Here is an 11,502-nt window from a genome sequence, read left to right on the forward strand (position 1 = left end):
AATACACAAACGATAGTTTAACTTGACAATAATGATGAGTATAGATCTTATTAAAATAGAGAAACGAATTCCAATGGTTTGACTTCGCAACAATCATTATTGCAGATCTTATTCAAATAGAGAAATGAATTCAAATTTAGTTCATATTGAAGCGGTAGTATATACGTTTGGAATGCACTAAAACGTTCATTTGAGTAGCAGGTTCCATGCATTATACACGTAGCGAAATATTTTAATTGAACATAACATGAATTCAAAGTTTTGAATGACATTTGTAGTGCGAATTGATTTGGTACAGTACACGAGACTAGACTCTCTTGTGTGCTACGAATTGATTTCTTTTTGTTTTTTCATCGATGGAAGTGCGAATTGATTTGGTACAGTACACGTTGGGCTTGTCCGAAAATTTCAACCCGCGCCTTGTTACCCCGAAATATTTAAGATATATCTTTTTCTCATTGTGCTCCGACAACTCCCTCCATCTCAACCCGTGCCTTGCTATTCCAAAATTACAACGCGCGCGAAAACTCCCACCTCCTGTGAAATCCCGACACGCGAAATGCCCGTGATACCCCTGAACCAAAAGAACCGCCTAGCTCAAATCGATGGGGGTACTTTCATAACTTACCCCACATTTCGGACAAGCGCGTCCCTAAGCCATGGTTCCCCACTCCCATCCCATACGCCCACCCATTCGTACACCGAGACCGCGAAAACCCGCGAAGCCCCACACCCTCCTCCGTCCGCCACCCAGCCGGAGCCTCTTCCCCGATGACGTTGTCCACAGCAACACCTCGGCGTCCCTCATCCACCGTACCGGATGAGGATCCGTCGTCGATCTCGTCGTCCCGCCAGTTCAGCCACCCCGTCCTCCACCTCCAAGGAGCTGCCCTGATGTTCCCCTCGTCTTTCGCACCACCTCCATTCCCATATCGCCGTCTTCACCTGCACCACCGGAAGAGCATCATCATCACCGTTTCCTCGGATGAAGCTAGCTGAGGCCTAATTGGCGCCACCAAAGAGGTTGTACACTAATCGCCGCATTTTCTTCTTGATTCGATCTCACGGTGCTGCCGGCGCTCGGTCCCGAGCCGACATGGCGCGGCTCCATCCACGGCGTCGCTCCCTCGGCGGCGACGCCCACATCTGTAGGAGCTTCTGCTGCTTTAGCTCTCGCTCGTGCTGCTGCTATGCTCTTGCTCTCGGTCCCCTGCTTGGTATGCTCTTGCTATTGCTCTTGCTCTTTCTCGCGCTGCTGCTCTCGCTCTTGCTCTTGCTTGCGATGCTGCTCCGATTTAGCTACACTTCAGTCGACTGAATCGACTTTTGGGTCAGTCGATTTTCAAGGGGTGGGGGCTCGCCGGAGTTAAGGAAGAACTAGCCGCAGCGGGGAGGGGGCTCGCCGGAGAGGTACCCCACTATCTATCTTAGGGTTCAGGGTGGCGGCGGTGGTCGCCGGCGGTGGTGGGGCGGTGGCGTGGGGATCGCCGGAGAAAAAGCTCTGCACGGGGGGCCTAGAGGGATGGCCGGGGCAGCGGCGGACCGGCGGGCGGGGTGGCGCACCGCCGGCCGCGGGCGACGGAGGGCGGTGGTTTGGTCGGTGGCGGCTGGCGGCTCACGGGGGTGGAAGTTGAAGTTGAATTGCATGCCCTTGATTTCGTATCCAACGGCTGGAAAATTGACTGACCAGAGATGAAAAATTCAGTCGACCGGCTCTCGCACGCGCTACTGCTACTGCTTTTCTGCTACTAGCTAGGGCATTCAGTTTCAACAATAAAATTCAGTTTCGATAGTAAAATTCAGTTTCGACAGCAAAATTCAGTTTCGACAGTTAAGTTCAGTTTCGACAGTTAAATTCTATTTCGACGGTTAAGTTCAGAACTGAGCGGCTGATGTATTTTACATCTAGCACTTTGTGGTTATGTATTTTACGTCATCTATTGGAGATGCTATTAGAATTCCACTCAGGTTAACGTTGTCTCTTCTGTCCTGCTTCAGCCTCGGCGTCGTACAACTTACCGGAGCTGGTCCAACGACGAAACCCTCCATCACAGCGGAGCAGTACCCCGGGCTCCATCTCAAGATGCCTAAGATCTTCTTCCCCTCCTCCGACAGCCAAGTCAGCCGGATCATCCTCACCGACCAACCCAATCATGCTGGGATCGACATGGCTTCGCCAAAGAGGTTGTACACTTGTTGCATCTCTTTTTTACTCTACATGTTATATATATTGTCCACTGAGCACACGCAGTAACGTGAAATACAATTAGTTTATCCTACTATATGACAAGCAGTGAGGTACCAGGCAACTTAGCTATCCGTGATGGACTCTCTTGAACGCCATCATTATTTATCTCTACGTGTTTGAGTTGTGCATTTGTCGATGGGCCTGGGAGTTGAGCTAGTAGGGCAGTGGCCTGGGTCCAAAGTAGTAGAAGTAGGCAAGTAGCACAAAAACATTTTTTGAGTGTAGCTTTTCCTTGCTCAAGCCTGCCTACTAGAATCCCCAGTGCTTGAAAGGAAAAGTGAAGGAAAAACATAGGAACTGGAAAGTTTCCTATGGTACTACTATTCATGCATTTGGTTCAAAGGAATGGAGCAAAGGAAAACTGTGGGATTTGTTCCTTTAGTGTCTCCTTGAAAGAAAAACCGTACGGATTTTAATTTCCACTTCTCCTCCTTTTCAAATTCCTATTCATGAAGCACAAGATTAAGAGATAGTAGCATAATAGCATTATAACCGTACATTTTCTTGTGGTTTGACTTAATCTCACCATGCTTCTTTGCATCCTGTGATCTTCCAATTCTTGTGAACCAAACACCCGGATTGGCAGAAATCCAGTGTTTTTAAATTCTCTGTTTTGCACGTGCATTCCTATCCAATTACTGTGTATTTCCTACCCCTGCGTTGTTAGAATCATCCAATTCAAACGAGCCCTTACAGAATTACTTCTCTTACAGATAGTTGTCAAAGAAAACCTTGTGTGGTTTGTCCCCCTCCTGCTGCACCGTCGTCCACCCAAGCTCAGCTGCTCCAACGATAGAAGGGTCCAGCACAACAGGGATTTGGCCTCCAGACTATCTTTCGCTGCCTCAGATCTTCTTCCCCACCGCCGGCAGCCATGACAACAGCATTACCATCATCAACCGAGCAGATGACCTTGAGGACTACACGGGTCCGCAAGAGAGGTTGCACTCTTTCGTGTCTGCTTACGTTATGCATCGCTTAATATTACATGCTACTTTTATCGTCCTGTTCACCGATTAGACTATGAGTCAGCTCCAAACTAATGGTCAAACTTGAGTTTTTAAATGGTTGTGGGGTACATATCAGGGCCACAATCAATAGTATCTATCTACTATCTGGTTAATCTCTGGTGTCTACTATGAGTTTCATGTTCGGTGGGAAACAAACAGTAAAGAAGCCATTATCTATATTTTTTAACTGAAGCCATTATCTGCCTGCTATCATTGGTTTTGGGTCTATCCACAGGTTGCTACCATCACTCTGGATTTCTGCATGCACTCCTTACATGCATAATCTCACTATGTTTTATTCCTATGCATGTCACTTATTGTACACAATGGAACTGAACATGTAGAGCAAAAGAGACGAGCCTTGCGTGGCAATAAAATTTCATGCAGACTTCGCTCCATGGTAGGCGCAAAGGCAGCCCCCCTCCACCCATTTTAGATTGTAATCGAGAGGAAGATATCTGTTCTGAGGGGGATTCAGAAGGAGAAGACCACTCCTATTTACCCCTGAGGTCTTCGCTCTAACATGACATGCTGATGTTGGTTATATCATGCATATGGTGCCTTGCATTGCTTACTTTATACATCAAATATGTCAACTGCTTAGTTTAGACATGCTTTGTGTGAATGCCATCTGTTTAGTTTATTCATCGTTTATGTGAATTATGCAACGCCATCTTGTTTAGCTAGGCATCATATATGTGAATTTTGCAATGCCATCCTGCTTAGCCAGTCATCTTATATGTGAATTATATCAGGCCATCCTATTTTTTCACTACTGCAGGATGCTGCTAACGCGACACTATGATCAGAGACCCTTCGAGAAACTGTGTGCGATGCAGTAATCGCAAACGGTGGTGTATGAAAACCGTCAAAAAAGGTGCAAAACGTTTGCAATGGAGGATGCATCAAACACGGTTCATATTTTAGTTGCGTGTGCGATTCAGGCCACACGGTTAACCCGTTCGAACTGTTTGCGATGAGGCAGAACAACAAAAATGGGCAGCCATATCAATGTGTGTGTGATATACGGCATACAGTTCGCTCCGATGAACCGTTTGCTATTAGGGAGTGCAACATAAACAGTTAGCCACATCAAGGTGTGTGTGATATAGGGCATACGGTTCACTCGGACGAACTGTTTTCGATTAGCGAACGCAACAGAAATGGTTCAACTTAACAAGATGTGTGTGATACGTGGCAAACAGCCGACTCGGATGAACTGTTTGCGATGAGAATTTACAACACAGACAGTTAATACAGTTAGTTCGTGTGCGATTCTGTGTGTACAAAAAACTTTGAAAAATGCAAACTAGTTGCTTGCGGTAGCTAGGAGTATCGCACACGATGCTTCTACGAGTACTCGTGTGCGATGATTAGTAAGTTACACATGCATTTCCTTATGTTAACACTTGTGTGATAAATAACACGTGGCACCAGCTACAGTATTCGGGTTGTGTGTGTGCTCCACTTAGTCTTCCCACGCTCCAGCGAATGCTTCCCGCTCTCCACATGGGTGAATTGTAAAATCCACGCCTATTCCTTCACCTGTTTCCCGCCACCAGCTAATGGCTTGCTGCATATAACCCAGGCGGCAACGCACCGCCGCGACACTCTGCGAAGACCTAGTCCTCACCCATCTACCATTAGTTATTCCAAGCATGCCAGGCAACGAGCAAAGGTTCGACATCGGCGCCTACCTGCGTTACATCTTCAGCGAGGAGAACGAGCCAGAGCAGGTCGGGGAGCAAGAGCTTCATCAGTCGGTGCAGGCACCATGGCCCATCGGCAGGATATCGGCGTCACAGTCCTTGGGAGCACAATCGACATATTGTAGAGGAGGTGTGATGAGCAGTTTGCCATCCATCGTGCAAAAGATCCAGAGCTGCTCGGCGGCATGATCGACGACCCACCCAAAGAACCGCCGTCACCAGTGCTCACCGAGAGCCTGATGCCCAGCAAGGAATGGGCTAAGGACCTCTACGATTCCGTCAATACAAAGGCAGCCTACGGCTTCATCATTGCCCGCGGCGGCCGTGTCAACCTCGATCCCGATGATGTGGTGGCCAGGCTCAAGCGCATCCTTGGCGGAGGTGACGCCCCCGACGAAGTAGAACATTGCCAACATGATATCTTGAGGATGCGGGTGATCGTCGGAATTTGCTACCAGGCCAGAGACATGGAAATGGACCGGTTCCGCGGAGTTGTCATGCACGCTATTGCACGCTGTCAAGCTCTTCTAGAAGAGGCCCAGCAGCCCCAAGAGCCTCACATCAGCGCCAGCAGCTCCGTAGGCGGAGGCGGGTCGGGACACTCGGAGTGAATGGCCGCAAGGGTGCTATGCTGATCATGGAGTCTGAGAAGACCATCCTCGGAAGGCCGCCAGCTCAACCTTTTAGCTTATATTTTATTATAACTAGTGGACCCGTTGCGCCAAATGGCGCAGAGGCACGCTAAAGCCATGTTCGCGATGAAAAGAAATTCCATGGTTTAATCCCCTCTAATGGAAAACATGGTGAAATGTTATGTATAATGATACCAATATACACGGCTTGACTTAGTAGTATAGAGTCTAATTTAAAACAAAAAAACACACCTTGGTATGAAAAATTAAGATAGAATTGTCTTTCAAACTCTATACAATGAGTGTTTTGAAAAGGTTTGTCTTTCTCGATAAAAATAGGTTTTAGCAATCACTTAGACTTACAGTCCCATTTTAAACTATGAACGCTTTGAAAATTGTTTTCCAATGATATATACCAGGCCCAAGGCTGCATCCCTTTTTTCAGCATGTTTATTTTACAATATGAGCCCACTTTCACAGCCACGTGAGCACACTCACAGCCGCGTGGAAACAAGTCATTTTATATCAGTGATTTAGCCACGTTGTTTACAGAAACAAGAATTTAGAAGCAATAGGGTCATATTTCACCAAACATTTATATTGTTTGATCATCTATTTGGTCAAACATTGGAAACGATCCCAAATTTCATGGGCACAATATACAAATAAACATAGGGTATACTGCTGTAACATCTTGCATGTGCTTTGAGAGCAGCTGCACTTTCTGTGCCCATATCATTCATCTCTTGGACATTCTACAAAAGATCACAAGAAATCAGTATTTGGGAACAATAATAAAGTGCTGAAGCACATAATCATGAAAGCAAGAGCATCGCAATTCATGTACAATTTGCATCTTTATCAGTTAAAGCAATTAAATAATATGTTTCGAGGACTCGGGCAATAATATCATTCCTGCACCGGAAAAGAAATGTCCAGCATATCTGCCACTACTTTTACTTGAAGATGCCACTACCTATTGCGAGGTTTAATACCAATGGACCAATAATTATTTCAAACTGCAAAAACAGAATGCCACAGAAACCAATGATATTCAACTATCTAACAATCATGAGTTACAAAGAGAAAGGAATGAATATGGAAACATCTGCGCAATTTGAGTACAGTTCACAGAACCTACATATGTATACATAGGTCATATTGAGCTATAAACCAAGGCAGAGGACACCCAAGGCAGAATATCATTACAACAACCTTGCAGCAGTTAATAGATGGCCAAAAGAGCCAACCCATAAATAGTCTAAATAGTTTTCTACTGGTAAAAAATACATGATAGAAGACTTTGCTGGTAGCTTTTAGACAAGTGGTAGCTGAACTACAACACCCTTTCCTCTGGACGGAAATGTTCTGTGCAGAACCAACATATATATTATTTGCAGTAGTGTAGGAGGCAGCAACTGCTTATGGAAAAAGTGAACGAAATAGAAACATACCTTCTAGTGTTGCAACACATACGCGAGTTCAACCAGTACTGATCCGTGGCGTGGCATGAAAGTTTGACAAGTATATATGAATCACATGGTTAGGTATATAGACAGTTATTGTGAATTTCAGCAACGACACACATGGGTGCAACAGGTGATCTACTGTTTTGAATGTCCAAAGATGCAAAGGCAATGCTCTTAACCCAACCAGAACGTGTGATGCTCCATGATGGTCATACGAATCATGACATGGTGTTCCATAAAAGTTTGGACTGTCGTTTGCACTCAAGACAGTGAAATAGCTGTTCCCTCTTCCAAAATGTAAAATCACCAGTTAACCAACAAGCATCACATGAGTATAAAAAACAAAGCCAATTCATTAACATCAACAAAGGAAGGGGGCAAACCTTGATGAACAGAACAAAGAAGAAGCAGCCTTTGAGCTCGTACAGACTGTGAAACAAACAACAAAGTTCCTGGTCAGAACTAAAAAAATCATAGCCTACCCCAACATGACTGAATAGATTGATTCCAAGCAAAAAATTACAAAACTATACCAAGACAACTGGATATCAAGATTCTTAGGACGAATGAGTAAACTAAAATACCCCAACAAAACCATATCCAATTTCGAAACGATTGGATACACATATATAAATGTTCTTAACAAATGTGTATACCAAAATACCAAACAAGCAATCTGAACTATGAAAAATAAAGCACATCACTAATATGGCCATTACAAATACTTCCTAGACACTAACAAGGCCCCTGATTATTTCTCTAGAAACTATCAAAGATTCCTTATGATGCATACGTAAGCTTGAACTGAAATTGGTGAGCAATGTTAGTGCACTTATTAAGGAATCTCATGTTCTTGCAGAGGAACACAATGGTGATGTATGAAACATCAGCCCCCCCCCCCCCCCCGGTTCATTATTTCTCCTGAAACTGACCAAGATTGCCCTCAGTTAGCATCCCATGATCCTAAGTTCTATAAAGGTCACATCAAAGAGAATTTATAAGAACAACCACAATTAATGATGTTCTAATCACCAAATCATCCATCTATAAAAGAGGTACAAATTTTTTTACCTGAGCACACCTTTATCTTCGAGAGAAAACGCGGGAGATGATAATTCATTATTTTACCGAGATCGTGCATGCCCTCCAACTGCGCGATTGTGGGGGCTAACATATCGGGATCCTCCTTCGCCATGTCATGCTTCACATCTGCATCACACAACACATCCACGCAAAACAACTCAGAATTACATCGCACCAATCTGGAGATGGAACCCCCAAAAAACCAAACAGGAAGGTAATACCATTGAATAGGCTCTTCATGGTCTCGGAGCATCCGCCAACCCCTATTGCTACCACCTGCCGCCGTCTGCAATATATCCATTGGCTTGGCTGCAAGGAACAGATCATAGTTGCACACACAAAAACATTTGGAGAAAAAACTTTGAATGCTAAATATTTTTCATCTAATAACATTTTCTCAACAGAGCAACATCTTTCTCTGAACACAAATTAAGAAGGTGTGCATAAAAAATACGGTAGAAAAGTGGAGTTTACTTGCAATGCTTTTATCCTCGATCTCTTTATAAGATTTTCAACAATCAAATTCTCTATTGTTATAGCCGTAAAAAAGAACAAATAAGCAAATTAATTTTGTGAGCACAAACAGTCCAAGATAATATAAGCTAAATGAGGCATCATGCCTTACTTTTATGAATACAAACACAATGAAACAAGATAATATAAATGAGGCATCATGCCTTAAGGAACCGAGCGATGGAAACTTTCGGGCAAGGATTAGAAACATGCTTGATTCTGCAAAAAAATGTAGGAGATTACACCTTCCTTTCAAGAGAAAAAAATGTGAGAGATGATGATTCTTGATGTCACTGAGTTTGTGCAAGATGTACATAGAAATTCCACATAAAACTTGTAGTCAAGTAGTTGCAGTGCAACCTTCAGTGTTTGTCCGGCAGCTAGAATATTAAATGAGAAGACGATGATCTTTTTGATTATTTGTCACAGTACTACAACTAATCACCCTAAGAGGTCTTTCTTTAGTAGGTTAAACAATGCTCAAACATCCACAATAAGAATCTCACCGGAATATGATTTTGGACGAAGAGCGCAAGACTAGCTTGGCAATGTTGAATTTGTCGATTTCCTAGCTTATAGCTGCAGGAACGTCATCAGATTCAAGTAAAACAACTTCGGCTTCTACCTGTTTGATCAAACAGGAGTAAATCGTGCCACTATCAGGATCAGATTTCATGACTTTACGCGAACCGCAAATCACATGGTAGATCAGACAGTGACCTAGCATGTTGTAGGCATCTATAAGAATATATGCACAAGGGGTTAAATCAAATGAGAAAGTGGAAGAGGCAAATCAGGAGAGAGAGGGAGGAGATGGGAGCCTATACAGAATGCATGGATGTAGCCTTGCCATGGTAGCCTATGCCTCAGGCCTGCTGCACGGGGAGAGCTTGAGAGAGGCGGGGAGATTGGGCCAGATTGAGGCAAAGCCTGCATATTCCCAAGCTCCTCGCTGGTGCTGCCCTCGCCATTGAGCCTCCCTCAGCCGCCTACGCCTCCCACATCCGTCACTCCACCGACCCCTGCTGCGCCCATAGGTGTTGGACTCTCCATGGCCTTTTGCCTCCACCCCGATCCGGCGGCCGCCATGAGGCCTAAGTGGCAGGAGACGGTTGGCCGTGGTGACGAGGGAGGGAGGATAGAGGAGGAAGGGCGCGACTGCACGGGGAAGAGAGGAGGCGACTGAGACGAACAAGGAGAGGGGGCGGCGGCGTGGGAGAGGAGAGGATGAGCGGGGAGGAGACAAGGCGAAGGGGCGCGGGGCTCGGGACGAGAAGGGTTGGCGGCTAGGGTTTGACCTTTTTGTTTGTATTGCAGGTCGAGCGTGGGGCGCAGGCGGAGGGGATTGGTGAATCCCTGGCGGACATGGGAAAGTCTCACCCAGCCAACGAGAGCACGAGACGAGCCCACCCGTCACTAGCTAGTGAAAACGACTGCGAGGTGAAAATTGGGTTTAAGCACAAGGTGAAGATTTGACGGCCCAAATGCGCTAGATGACTGATCTGACCGTCAGAAGTGAACCAAATCGGGGGAGCTCCCTGAAGCCAAGTTGGCTAGGGTCCTTATAGGTTAGAATTGTATGCATATGTAGGTCGTGAGTGTTCTGGGCCTTGCCGCATTTGGCATTTTAAATTATCCTGAATATGTAAGACAATTATTAAGAATTATTAACAGTTGCCATTGTAACTTTGCCTCAACAGCGAGCAGAGCGCGCGCAGGGATGCCAGAGCGGAGCGCGCTGCGGCCGCCTCAACAGCGAGCAACCGCGTGGTCAACCTTCTGCCATCAATAAATTTTGACCTTGTTTCTCGTCACATTGCTGATTACAACGCAATAAGTAATTGCAAATCTATTCACACCTCTCAAACTAATATGTGTTCACACTTAGCACCGGGCTATAAAAACTACCCACTCAAAAATTACTTCACAGTTCCTCTCCTCATCACCCACAAAACTGGTTTTCTCTGTCAAGTCATTCCCCCATGGCCGGTAGGAGGAGTTTAGGGTGGACATATAACCAGGCAGCAAAGACCAAGGCCGCGGAAGCACTAGAGAGGTCCCGCCGCGAAGCCGCAGTCGCAGTAGAGATGTCCGGGCACGCCGCGGAGCCCTCGAACAAGCTCTCACGGGCACACGAGGGCTCTCACAAGCGCATTCGCGGCGTCGGCCATCGCGACAAGCCGGCGTTCCTGAAGTCCTTCGCCGGCGATGATGACATTCTCGTTGGCGTCACTACGCAGCAGGAGCTGGTCAACGGCTTGATGAAGCTGCTCAAGATCAGCAATGCCTCGGTTGACAAGGCGACCGGCCTCGTCGAGCAACTCATGGATGACAATGCGAAGCTCCTCAAGTTGGTCGCCGAGAAGGAGGAGGAGGCCGCCGGATGGAAGATGCTGCATGAGCAGAGCAGTGCCTCGGAGAGGACGCTTAAAGCGGTCGTCGAGGAACTGATGGGTGGCTTGAGGAAGCTCCGGATCGAGCCCGAGCAGGAGGTGGAGGAATCCATGATTGCTTTCAAGCAAAGTCGTGAGGAATTGAAGAAGGAGCTGGAGGATTTCGCCGCCCGGCGATCCATCGATGAGTAGAGACAGTAGCGACCCAGATCATTGTCTGCAATTTCCTTCTTCTCTTGCCCCCGTGTCTTCCGGGCTTTGCCGCATGTGACATTTTTAATTATCCGGAATATGTAAGACAATTATTATGTGCGCCATTGTAAATTTGTCATCGTATTATCCGTTGCCATTTTATTTGTGGTTGTATTATCCGTTGCCCTATGTGGCAATTTAAATTAGGGCGGAATACTAGTTGAAAACACGAACAAAGCAAATGCTGCCATGG

General features: G+C 45.9%; 1 long non-coding RNA gene across 4 annotated transcripts; it reads right to left on the reverse strand.

Moving 5' to 3' along the window:
* Positions 1-6,104: 6,104 nt before the first annotated feature.
* On the reverse strand, positions 6,105-10,006 carry LOC123166870 (uncharacterized). Of its 4 annotated transcripts, none has more exons than XR_006483718.1 (4): positions 9,492-10,006; positions 8,373-9,289; positions 8,140-8,277; positions 6,105-7,497 (listed from the first exon to the last, which is right to left on the reverse strand). It is a non-coding gene; the product is annotated as an uncharacterized lncRNA (long non-coding RNA). The 4 variants fall into 4 exon arrangements; XR_006483720.1 differs by having other exon boundaries at positions 8,373-8,883; positions 9,171-10,006; XR_006483719.1 differs by having other exon boundaries at positions 6,105-6,967; positions 7,054-7,497; positions 8,373-9,989.
* Positions 10,007-11,502: the final 1,496 nt, after the last annotated feature.

The sequence above is a fragment of the Triticum aestivum genome, chromosome 7D (genome assembly GCF_018294505.1).
Source record: "Triticum aestivum cultivar Chinese Spring chromosome 7D, IWGSC CS RefSeq v2.1, whole genome shotgun sequence".
NCBI lineage: Eukaryota > Viridiplantae > Streptophyta > Magnoliopsida > Poales > Poaceae > Triticum > Triticum aestivum.